Below are 13811 nucleotides of genomic sequence, written 5' to 3'. Positions count from 1 at the left end.
AACAAGCTCTCAAGGTCCATTTTTAGGAGAACTCAGGGTAGGCAAGCTTCCAGGACTCCACACACATCCAAATGAGGTGCTACACGTGACAGTCTGACTTCAAAAAATAGGAAAAAAAAAAAAAGATGTAAGAGAGACGGGGTTATTAGAAAATTACTCATTAACCCCAAGAAGTATTTTGAATTTGTTCATATTTTTTTAAAAAGTCTGAGTTCATTCATAATCTCTTTTACACGTTTAACAGCAAGCTTAATTTCCCACAAATTAAAAAAATGCCAAATATAATTTAAATGCCAAATATATACATATTGTTGGTTGCTTCCTCCCTGACTCCATCAGTTCTTATCAATCACATAGTAAAAAACACATTTTATCAATCATACATATAAAATAATACTATTTTATACCCATACTGTGCACAGGTGATTTAATAACAGCCAAGGGGATACATATTTTAATTAACTTGTGAGCACTCTTTTGGATTTACTACATCATAGTAGTAAAATTTTATGTTTAATCCACAAACAGTGGTGACCTTTCCATAATTTCCTCTTGGAAGAAAATGTTGGACAGTTAAAAGAAGTAAAAGAATTATTGCCACATGTTCACAATTTCAAAGCGGATTACTACTCTCTGAATGTAACCTGGTTTATTCAGTTATTGGCTGTAACTTAATTTACACAGGCAAAAAATTTGAATACATTTTATTCATGAAATCTATTTGGGTTTTATGGCAGTAGCAATAGATTCTTATTAAAAATGCATTACATAGAAATTCTCAAATTTATTATTTCCTATAGATGTTTCCAAGAAACAAAAATGAGAATAAATAGAATTTAATCAGTTTTCAATATACTTAAATATATATATGATTTCAAGTAAGCAGCACTTACTTAACAACCTGTAATAAATGCTTATGGAATGTTTGAATGGGCTTATATTTGACACTTATCCAAATTAAAACATGTACACATGCATGCTAGTTTAATATCTCTAATTTCTCTGTACTTGTCTCTGTTACACTAAGACTTTAAAGAAGTTGAATCATCACAAAAGGACAAAGTGTTTTCCACTTACTGTCTTGGTCCGCCTTATTTTTGTTGTTGTTGTTGTTGTTTTTTGTTTTAGCTTTTTTACCTTCCTGTCCCATTGATTCTGAGGCTATGAATATTTGCTCTTAAGATCTTCCTTTTTTCTTTTTTTTTTTTGGTATCTTGTTGGACACTTATTCTCATTTTACCCTACTTTTAATCTGTACTTCTTCTTGGATGTCATTTGGTAAATAACTTGCCGTCGATTTAGGCTGTATGGAACAACCACCAGGTATCTCAGTCTTTCTGAAAGGGACTGAACAAGATACCAAACATCTTAACACAAAACTATTCAACTAATGCACAGTATTTTATCATCATGCCTCTTACTTCTTTCTTCTCTCAAGAAGGAGTGTGTAAGAATGATCTGTGTTCAGTTTTGAATAGTTTCATGGGTAACTCAGGGTAAATACAGGCAAGGTGTGATGATATTAGTTTCCTGTTTTGCCAGAGAGATGTAATTGATCTTAAATATATAGTAAATGGAAAGGAAAATTAGAATTCTTCTTCCAAGAACATCTTTACTTTCCATTTATTTTTACACAAGAGCAACTTAAAGCCTGAGGTATCTTTTCTTCCTGACAACCCAGTGTTTCACAATATATTGCAAATTCAAACTACAGAATACTTCCTCAGGACGTGAGGAATGATTTAATTGTTTTCATATACAAAATGATACAAGTAATTAAAAAAACACACTTGTATATATTTAACAATAATCTCTGTAAGGGAACAAGACTAGCCAATTGCAGGTTAAAAACTAAAACTAAAATGTGGACATTTTTATTTATGGTAAAAAAAAAAAAAAGAAAAGAAAAGAAAAAAATCAGAATGAACCAGAGGGAGAATAACATTTAGAAAAAAAGTAACAGGCAAGGTTATACAGAATTTTGGTGCCAAAAGTTAACTACATTTCTGTCTATTCCAGTGCTTTTAGTGATGAGGTTACATAGATCATTACAAAATAAACCAAAATTGAAAATTTAGTTGGTAGAGTAAAGATAGTCTTGATAAAGTAAAAGCATTTACAAGAAACAACACAAAAATAGATGAACAAGATTTTGTTTTTTGACATTAAAAGACATCGACATTATAAGAATTCTGTTTTGCAATGAAGACAAGTCGATTGGGTCTTACTAAAGACAAAATATTAGGTATGAAATGAAATAATGGTAACTTAAAATAGTCCATATTAAACTCTCAATTTCACAGATTTAAAAGCAGCAACTAGAAAGTATGTGGAGAGAAATTCAAACTGTAGCACTTAAGGACAGCATGCCTAATAGATGTCAGTAAAAGTGTTGTCCTTACCCAACCCCATCCAATTGACACCAGGACCACCGCTACATCAGGCAAATCTCCAAAGCAAACCTCAAACACCTCAAGCCCTCAAAGTTCCTCAAAATTGTTGGCAAGATTGTTGTTTCCCAGAATATTCTGGAATTATGTGTTCTTTTTTTTTTTTTTTTTTCTTTTTTTTTCTGAATACATTCTGCATTAATGATCACCATCCATTTCTTGAATTTGAGCTGTTTGAGTTTTTTGGTCAAGTTTTTTGTTGGCTTATTTGTTTAATTTTTTGCTAAATGTCCACTTATTTTTTTCTTCATCTTCTTTTCATGTATTTGAATTCAGACACACATTTCATTATTTTGCAGAGACAACTCACTGGGATTAAAATCTTGCTTCCAGTGTCTGGACTGTGTCCTTTCTGACTACATCTGCAGTACATCCCATCTCATTCAGAAATCTGGATTTGAATATTTAGAAGGAAGAACTTCGAGATCACTGGATTTTTCACAAGGCCACAATTGGGAGTTTAGTATTGATTACTTCAAGTTATCTTCTGGCTTAAAGTTTTATGATTCAAATCAAAATTTAATGGTGATAATAAAATAATTCACATAAAAACTTCATACCAAGTAATAATGAATATCTATCTTAAGTCATCCAGGCTTTCCCAATATGCTTTCATCTATTACACAAAGAGAAAGTATATGCCTCTTACCCAGGTGATAAGAGCTAAATGGAATTAAAATTATTTTAAATTAAAATCACTTATTTCAATTAATTTTAATATCTATTTGTATTATCAATTTTTAAAATACCCACATAAAACAAAAACACATAATGACCTTGTAGCATAGATTTAAATTGCAAAATGGAGAAATTTGCATAAGTCCCTCTCTCATGTGGGTATATGTGTATGCTTGTACATTTTACATATCTTTTCATTTGTTATTATTTATTACAATGAAAGAAGAATGGTGAAAATTTTAAATTTTTAAATTGAGAAAAAAAGGTCCAGGGAATAATTATCCATTTTTTAAATTATTCATATATTTAAGAATGTAGTTCTATTTGAGCTGGGTCTTACAAAACCTGTAATTTAAAAAAAAAAAAAAAAAAACTGTCCCATTTAATTGTTTCACCAGTAATCAGATTTCTAAGCTTCTAGATCCCTGGGATACATGTCCTATATGATCTCTTACACTTTAGTGTGGATAAGACTTATGAATATGATGTGATTATATTACCTTAGATTATGGCAGGAGGGATTTTAAAGGTGTGATTATGACCTCTAGTCAGTTGACTTTTAGTTAATCAAAAGAGCCATTATCCTAGGTGGACCTGACCTAATCAGTTGAACCTTTTAAAGATGTCAGAGCTATTCAAATTGGAGTTAGAGAGATTCTCTTGCTGCCCTTGCAGGAGAAAAATCTTATGATGTAGAGAGGGTCAGATAGCAGAGAATGACAGGAATTCTGTAGGGGCTGAAAAAGACCAGATTTATAACCAAGAAGAAAGAGACCTCAGTTCTACACCCACAAGTGATTGAGTTCTGCCAACAACTGGTGAATTTGGAAGAGAGCATTAGATGAGCTCTCAGCCCCTGTTTACTGTTTGATTTCACCCTTACGAGATTCTCCCTGGAGAACCTAGCTATGCTATGCTCAAACTCGTGACCTTATGCAACTGTGAGATAATAAATGGATGTTGCATTAAGCTGCTACATCTGTGATAATTTATTATTCAGGAAGAGAGAACTCATGCAGTTGAACTAGACAAAATTCTAAGATGGTAGAAATTTGTACTCTCTGATACACACACCATGCAAAATCCCCTCCCCTTGTAAATGGGGAATGTATGTACTGGGACCTCTGAATAGAGGGAGGTAGAGGACACTCCTGTGACTAGCAGGGGAGAGTGAAGGGACTTTTCAGATGAGATTAAGATCCTGAATTCGTTGTTTTAGAATTACTTGGTTTTTTTTTTAAGATTTTTTTTTTCATTTTTTTATTCATTTGACAGATCACAAGTAGGCAGAGAGGCAGGCAGAGAGAGACAGGAGGAGGCAGGCTCCCCGCTGAGCAGAGAGCCCAATGCGGGACTTGATCCCAGGACCCCGAGACCACGACCCGAGCCGAAGGCAGAGGCCCTAACCACTGAGCCACCCAGTTAAAGATTTTTTTTTTTTTTAATTTATTCATTTCACAGAGAGAGATCACAAGTAGGCAGAGAGGCAGGCAGAGAGAGAGATAGAGGAGGAAGCAGGTTCTCCGCTGAGCAGAGAGCCCAATGCAGGACTCGATCCCAGGACCCTGAGATCATGACCTAAGCCGAAGGCAGAGGCTTAACCCACTGAGCCACCCAGGTGCCCCTGAGCCACCCAGTTAAATGGAGGATTGTATTGGGTGGTTGTGAACTATTAGGGGAAGCCCTTAGAGAGGGACTTGTCTGTTCTGAAGAGATTTTCCTGCTGACTTGAAGAAGTAAGCCACGACATTGTGAAAAAGCCTGGTGGGAGTCATGGGGATGGAGCTGAAAGCGTTGAGAGTTTCTGAGAGCAGCTCCTAGCAGAGGGCCAGCAAGAAAGAAAGCCCACAGCTCAACCAATGCAAAGACATGCATTCTGCCAGCAAACACAAGAGCTTGAAAGGAGAGCCTGGGCTCCACAAAAGAATGGAGCCTGGCAAAATCCCTGATGGCAGACTGCGAGACCCTGAGCGAGAGACTCAATAGAGATGTGCCCAGGCTGCTAAATTTATGGCCATTTGTTATGCAGAGATAGAAATAGAATGTGTATATTCAGATTAAGATGAAGCTATGTGAGCAAAATTTAGCAAAAATCTGATGATTTTGATTAAAGTATTCAGAATTGTGATCTACACTGCTTGAATTCCCCAGATGTAATGTCCATATAGCTTTAACTTTACTTATGTAAGCAAAGATTTGTAATTGTGGGACATAGAAAAATAATTTTTTCTTTTTTTTAGATTTTATGTATTTATGTGACAGGGAGAGATCACAAGTACGCAGAGGCAGGCAGAGAGAGGCAGGGGAGTGGGTGATACAGGGTCCCTGCTGAGCAGAGAGCCCGATGCCATGCGGGGCTCTATCCCAGGACCCTGATCATGACCTGAGCCAAAAGCAGAGGCTTAACCCACTGAGCCACCCAGGCGCCTGAAAAATAATTTTTCTTTCAAACAATTTGATATGAATATGACTAATCTTTCCTGCATCTAGTAGTCCATAAGAATATGTTCCTGAGTAATTTTTTTCTTCATTTCAAATATCTTTTTGGATGAAGATGTTAACATAACCTGAATAATTCTGACTTTCAGTATTTAATGCTGACTGCCTTTTTTTTTCTTATTCACTGCTGATGTTTTTCCTTAATAGTTTGTGAGTATAAACTTGCCAGCTACAAGAAAATAGTTGTGATTTATTTCATTTTGAGGTTTGAAAAAATATCTGTATAACCATGTTTAAATCATTCAGTGGTGAAATTAATGCTCTATTCATAGTATCAACAGTTTCCAGGCTGCCTTTCTGACTGGCAGGACTCAGATATGGCTAAAGCTGAAAGCTTCAAATCTGGCAGAATTTTGATTCATTCTGAAGAAGATAATTCAAAGTAAATAATAATGTGTAAGCATCTCATATCAAATATAATTATCTTATACATTTTGCATATTCAGAGAAGAAATAGTTGACAACTGATAGAGCTAAATTTCTTATTTTTAATTATGTTTATATATAATGGATCAACTGGAATAGTCAGTCAATTCACAGACATATTTACGTATGTAAACAGTAGAGAATACACAAAGCATATCTGTCAGTGAATGCAGATACATATCTATTTACGTAATTATGTTCCTCATCAAAATCTCTCCTTAGTCTTAGCCCCCAGTATGATTTATAAATACATTATTCCTTCTTGATTTAGTGGTTGTTTCTGTCTAATTTATCTATTCCTTCATATCTGTATCTATATCTAAATGTATTTTTATATCAGTACAAAATCATGGATTCTTATTTCATTAAAAGAGATGAGTAATATAATCCATTACTATCATACTCAACACAGACAGAACCAGTTCTCCCACCAGTGACTTATGGAGCTGTTGATTGTCCCAGTCAAAGTCCCAGTCTAGCATCATGCATTTTATTCCATTGTCAAGTCTTTTCATTCTCCTATAAGATGAAGCAGTGTTTCACACTCTTTATCTGTGTACCAATTAACCTTGATATTTTAGAAGAGTGTAGGTCAGTTATTTTGTAGAACACCTCTCAGATTGGTATTGCACAGTGATTAGATTCAAATTATGTAATTTTCAGGAGTATCAATGAACTGATTTGTCCTGCACAGTGCATCTTATTAGGAAGTATGTGATGTTGACTTGTCTCAGTAATAGTGATACTAGTTTTGATGATTTGTTAAGGTTAGTGGCCACCAATTCTCTATACTGAAAGTTACTGTTTTCCCATTTGTGATTAATAAGTATTTAGTTGGGAGATACATTTTGTATCTATGTAATATTTTGTTACTCTTCAACTCTAATGCATTAGCTTTATCATCCATTACAATTTTGAACTATAGTATCTCTTCCCTATGTACTAGTTGGCATATTGCGTCTATCTCATTTGTGTGTGTATTTCTTGTTTATGTATGTATGTGTGTATGTATATATGTGTGTGTGTATTTTTAATATATAGTGTGTGTGTGTGTGTGTGTGTGTGTATACACACATACACATAGTATAGAATACAGAATGCAGTACACTTGATTTGCAACCTTGGGAGATATTAATTTGCTACCTTGGGAGATCCCCAGGGGAAATTTGAAACTGGCCTCTGTATATGGAGTGCAATGAGAATCTGAAGAAAAAGACCACTCCAGATTGTTGGGTGGCAAGCTTAATAAGCAAAGAGACCTATATGTGGGACTTATCTTGGGTAGCTGCAAGCTCAGTAGATCTCTGCACCCACCTGCCAAAGTCTTAAAAGTTTATAAGAGGACTTAACTGGGTTCAATTTTTAGATCTATTTTCTGTCAAAAAAATGTGAATTCTTACTAATTCCTCCAAATACAGTGGATACACTCTAGTTATTACCACATCTGTTTCCATCATGCCCACTGGATAGTTGGAAAGGCCCTGCAGACATCCTAATGATGTTCAGCATGTCTAGATAGACAAACATCCAGTCAACTCTTGCATAAATCCTTTAGTCCTGAGGCATTCTGTCTACACAAAATATGTATTTCAAAACTCCCCTTTTGTGGAAATCCAGGCTTTCTAAGTTAAAATCATTTTGGTGTTTTTGTTTTCTTACTCTTTGCCATAAGACAGAATTTTCTATGGCTCACTCATGATCCCACATCACAGCACAGTCTCCAAGGATATAATACAACAAGGAGTGATGTGAACTGAACTCTACTAAGGGATATTTAAATTATAATTGTGTGAAAAACTATTTTTCACAAAATATATTTTATTTCCTGTTCAAGTTTGAAAGTCCTGGCTTAGACTGTAAGGGGAAAAAAAACACTTTTTAGCACTTACCTGGTGCATGAAAAGTCAGGAAAAGACAAGAATTTCAGATCATGATGCCATGGCCATGCTTGTGATACCATGGTTCTGCTCTTGAGAGAGTGAGAAAAATTATTTCATTGATCTTGATGTCTATGTGTATGAGAATAGAATATTATTGATTTTTTTTGTCAGATTATCCTATCACAATAATTTTGATAATATCTCTGGCACATCTCTAAAACTCTAGGGTTGACTCTATTTAAAATTTACTTTATAGCACCCAGAAAGCACTGATGTTTAACTCATTTTCCTAAGACATAGGCACGTATTCGGATTTTTAAAACTTTCAACTTTGCAGTTTATATGTAGAGTTTAATGCTCAGCCTTAAAATTTTCTATGTAAAAATTGGCCATAATATTATCTCTCCATTGGCATATGCCCGTTCTTCCTGTGTATATTCAGTGGTAATCTCTTCTTAAAATAATTATTTTTAATTTATAAAATAATAAGTATTTAAGACAAAAACAATTCAAATAGTACAGAAAAATATTGCATTTAAAACCTTACTAATTTTGCCAAGTTGTCCACACCCCACAAAAATATTTATTCACTTAGTAAGACATACATGAAATCTTCTATGTCATCTTTTCTAAAATTTCCCACATTTTCCCCACCCCCACCCCCACCTCTCTTTCTCTCTCTCACACACATTGCACCTCCAAAGCAATTATTATATAAACTTGTTTTTTACTTGTATTTTTAAATTAATCGATATATGGGTCTTTATTCTACATCAATACCTGTAGATAACTTTGCTTCAAGTTTTTAATTATTATAATGTTGCAGTTGTCCTATTTAAATAATTACAGCAGTGTAATTATTACACTTACATATTTAAACAATTACAGCAGTGAATACAAAGAATTCACACTTTTTTGACAGAAGATAGATCTAAGATAGATAAATTGCTTCACTTTTCAGCTTCTGGTAAGTAAATTACGGGACAATAGCTATGACCTCTCTAAACTACTTTCTGCTTTAAGCACACAATCAAAACTAGAAGAGTTTGAATAGAGTAAGAGGAATGATTTATCATTAGGCAATTATTCAATCTGTGGTAGAAAAAAGAACATTCATACTGAACCCTTGACTAAACCATTGTTTAGAATTAATGGCACAGCACTGCATGTCAAAATGTTTCAAATCTGTCTTAAATATATTATGCATTTACTCTCCCCAATGTTTGTTTTGCATATTAAAAATGTGAAATGAGGAAAAGGCAAAATGTCATGTCCAATGCACCAAGCACTGAATAAAAAACAGATAGCCTGATTCAAATTCTAAACATTTATTTACTAACCTACAATACCACTTTTTATGAGAACATTTTTTAGCTTAAAAATGAAAATATTTTTATATATTCTGTCATTTAAATAGAAATATGAGGGTAAAATGTTTTGAGGTTGAGCCTTTTTTCTTTGTTCATATAGTTTATCTGTAGATCATCTTTTGAAACATTATGATAAGAATAAATAACTTAATGCAAATCCATATTTGAGAAAATATTAATTCCACTAACATCTCCTTTTCGTATTTTTATGTTTTAGAGAAATTGAAAACTCATAATAAGGACTATTTGATTTAGCTAAACATATTGAATTAGCAAACACAGAAGACAATTTCCAAGGTTATTTTTCCTCCTGCTACTTGTATCCTCTTATCTAAATGCATACAGCTTTCAGCCTGAACAAGCATTTGAATTCACTCTTCAAATTACGTATGTACACTTGACTTAGTCCAATGTGGGAATGTAACATAAACAGGAAAATCTGTACAGCAAACTAAAGCCATCAGAAAAAAATATATTTTTGGTGTCCTAGTATTCTAAAAAGAGGCATAGTAAAATTAAAAGTTAGTAATATATATTAAAAAGATTTTTAAAATATTTTAAGATCATGTTTTTTCCTCTAAAGAATTTTGCATAGCCACAAGTGAATGATATATTTTAAGGAAGTTGTGATTTTTAACAAGGTATATTCTAAAAATTCATATCAAAATAAAAGAACCCAGGTAGAGTTTTATTAAATAAAATTTTCTTCAAAAATGAGAGAAATAACTCAATTTTAAAATTCTATGTGAGTGCTATTTTAAGGTAGTTTAATATATACATAAAGTTACTTAGTAATAACTTCAGAAGAAGTCACAAAGTGATGATTTAATTGGTAAGTGATGTTTCTAAAGGTCATGAAGATATTGTTGATTATATAATTTCTAAAGTTTCTCTGACTGCTCATCTGTTAACTCAAATCTGTTAAGGGCACTTCTCCAGATCCATATTAGCAATACATCTGTTACACTTGATCAGGTTGAAATAGAACAGAAGTAAACAGCATGTAGTTGCCCAAAGAAGGTTGATTTTAAATTGTTCTAGGGAGAGGCAGTCAGTTTGTAAAGTTCGGGAGAAGACAATAATTTTATTTGCTTGGTGAAATGTTCTCTCTCTATAGTATCAAATTATTTCATAACAAGATGTTTAAAAAGCAAAAGGAACTGAAATAATTATAAAAATATTCTACCATTAATAGTCAAGACTGTCTTGATGTAACAAAAAAATACTAATAATAAAACAAATTTTTATTAACAATAATCTTATTAAAAATGACTTATTTTATTAATAAATGTAGTATAACATTAGTGTAACAGTAACTGAAAGGGAATGAAAATTGTTGGAAAATAGGCATACAGCTAAACATGTGTATCTTCAGAGTCTAAATACATCATAAAATATCCACATACATTTAGATACAGAGAGTAAAGTAGCAGGTGACTAGATGTCTAAGAGCAAATTGACCGAATTGAACTACAAGAGAAACTTGCCTTACCTGTGTTTAAAACTTATAATAAAGCTTGTAAGGTTCAAGCTAGTGTATGATAAAATTGCTCTAAAATGTACTATATAGGGATGTCTGGTTGGCTCAGTTGGTAGAGCCTGTGGCTCTTATGTTTATGAGTTCAAGCCCTATGTTGGGCATGAAGCCTACTTTATAAGCAAACAAAGAAACAAACAAAATGTGCTGTAGACATATATGCTGTAGACATATAAGACATATAAGGCCGTCATACTTGTTAGAAAACCAGTAGTCAGCCCATTTTCAGGTACAGAATGTTAATGCCACTTGCTTCTTCTATTTGGCCCATTTCAAAACCTGTGTTCCAGATTGAAAAGGAATCCATGATATTCTCACAATGATCCATTGTGGTACTAATATATATGTTTATATTCAGGTTGGTTTTTTTGTTTGTTTGTTTGGGGGTTTTTTGTCTTAAAAAGAAGAACAAGTAAGTTTCCTTGTATTTAATGTATGGATTTACATTGGAATCCCTCCTCTTCCATTAGTCATACATACAGGAGGTCTGAAACTGCATAGTGGATACAAGGCATCCTGAAAGAAGAGTGGGATTTCCCAGCACTGGGAATGTGGAGGTAGAGAGACTGGAAGAGAATGCTGGGGTAGAAAAGTGGAAGGAAGAAAAGGACATGTAATTCATAATCAGAATTATGACATGTCTGAGAGTGAAATGAAGCCCAGTTGGCCCAGACATCAGCATAAGCCAGCACTATTTTGTCAAAATGACTGGTGTCATAAGGATTTATTGCTAGCCTATTGGGACATAGGGAACTTTAATGGGTGAAGTCTAATGTGGTTAAATTTATACCATACAAGTATTTAGTTATTTTTAAACAAATAAGTTACTAGGAAATGGACAAGAAATATATAAGTTAGAGTTTGTTGGTGTTCATCTCTACAGTTGCTTATCAGAAACATCTCCAGGTGGATGTCTTACAGAATTCAGAATTTTCAAGTTTATGAAGCTAATGAGTCTATATTATCCCACCAGGTTTAGAGAAAACTTAAACGTATTTCCACATATGTTAACATATTTTCAACAAAACACACATGTAATTGTACTGAAATGCATAAAGATAATTAGTAACTTCATGCTAATTCACACCAAGTTTTCCACTAATGGATCACATGACTATGTTTGCTTCCAAAAGTTTTGGGATTTCATTTTGGAAAAGGAATTATGAATATATAATACATATAAGTGGACTTTCTTGGTAGAGCTTTACATAGATTTTCAACATTTCTACAATAAAGTAATCCACTTTCTTCTTAGTTTACTAATTAGATATTCATCTTTGCAGAACTTTTGTTTTGCCTGGTCTTTGCTTAAAATTGAAAATATATTTTTTTCTATAATACTGATGGTTCATTTTGTAAATTTATGCATGCCCATCATCTTTCTCTGAGCTCTTCCTATTAACCAAAGTACAGATTTTCTAATAACTATTGTCAATCAGGAATAATATCAAATATTGCTTATAACTTTTGTACATCAGACAAAATGAGTAAGTCTATCAAATTTGAATTTCTCAATAAAACTAGATTAAAAGTCTAATCCTATTCAAGTGCAAGTTATTGCCACATTGTTTAGTATGTTTTTCATACCTATCCAGAATGTTATTCAAAACAGATTTTCACCATTCATTGTCAATCATGATGCATAGTGTAATTAAAGTCTCATAAATGACAATCACATACTCAGATGACTCAGTGGAATGATAGATTTCTTCTTTTACTACATCATTTTTCAATTCTGAAATAATGTTATCAGATAGCTTACCTAACTCATTATAATAAACACATATTATATTATATATAAATGATCTTTCTATCTATAAAATATTTCCTAACCTACCTCTGAAGAATGACTTAGGTTTTAAGTAGAACAGTGGGGGCTAAGTAGTGCCTGACAATTTTCTATCCTTACAGAAGATAGACAAATGGAATAACTTGAAAATGAGATAAAACAGGTGCTTAGAATAATTTATTTAGAGACAGTTAAACTTGAGAATAAATGTGTAAACATTCAAGTCAATTAATGAGTGAGTTATGAATTTCTTCTATAAAGCCTTAAAAACTCCTATGACTTTCCTTCTAACTTAGTTGACTTTAACTGTGTGTTAAAGCTTTGAAAACCCTCCAACTGTATAATTTTGTTAATGAATTTTTTTTAAAGATTTTATATATTTGACAGAGATCACAAGTATGCAGAGAGACAGGCAGGGAAGCAGGCTCTTTTCTGAGCAGAGAGCTCGATGTGGGGCTCCATCCCAGGACCCTGAGATCATGACCTGAGCCAAAGGCAGAGGCTTTAACCCACTGAGCCACCCAGACGCCCCCTTGTTAATGAATTTTTTAATACTAAAAGGAGAAATAGCTTTCAGTATATTTTGGCAAAATACATGATCGCAGAAATGAAATATTGTGCAGAACTGAAACACTGTATTTATCAATACAGAAGAGCTGATAGATTATGAGTCTTAAATTTGAAAGATAATGGGTTTAGGTTTAGGTATATGAATAAGTATAAGCCATGTACTTATTTATAAATTGACTAAAAACACTTTGATAATGAATAAAGATAAAGGAATTTTGGAGGCTAATATGTTATTGGATTAATTCTCCATGACCAGTTGCAAATTCCTATAGAAATACACAGAGAACAAAATTAACAGTGAGATTATATGTAATCATCAGCCATTTGCTAGAATATGCAAAGAATGTGAAATAAACATACTGACAAATACTTGGGAATAAAAAAACATCATGAGATAATGTGTGCTTTAATCTTTGTGGGAGAACAGCAATGCCCAGTAAAATAAGAGTAGAAAATGGAAGAAATTCACAATCCAGCCCCTGAGATGAATTGAAGGAGGGTTTTTTCTTGAAAACATGAGATATTTTAAGATGTTTATAGCTAAGGTCTAAGTTTCTATTACTAAAAAGAAACCTGGGAAAGGGAGAAGGAAGAGAAAATAAGCAATTGATC

The sequence above is a fragment of the Enhydra lutris genome, unplaced genomic scaffold, assembly GCF_002288905.1.
Source record: "Enhydra lutris kenyoni isolate GAN:26980312 unplaced genomic scaffold, ASM228890v2 scaffoldscaffold25, whole genome shotgun sequence".
Lineage (NCBI taxonomy): Eukaryota > Metazoa > Chordata > Mammalia > Carnivora > Mustelidae > Enhydra > Enhydra lutris.
This window is presented reverse-complemented; position numbering follows the sequence as displayed.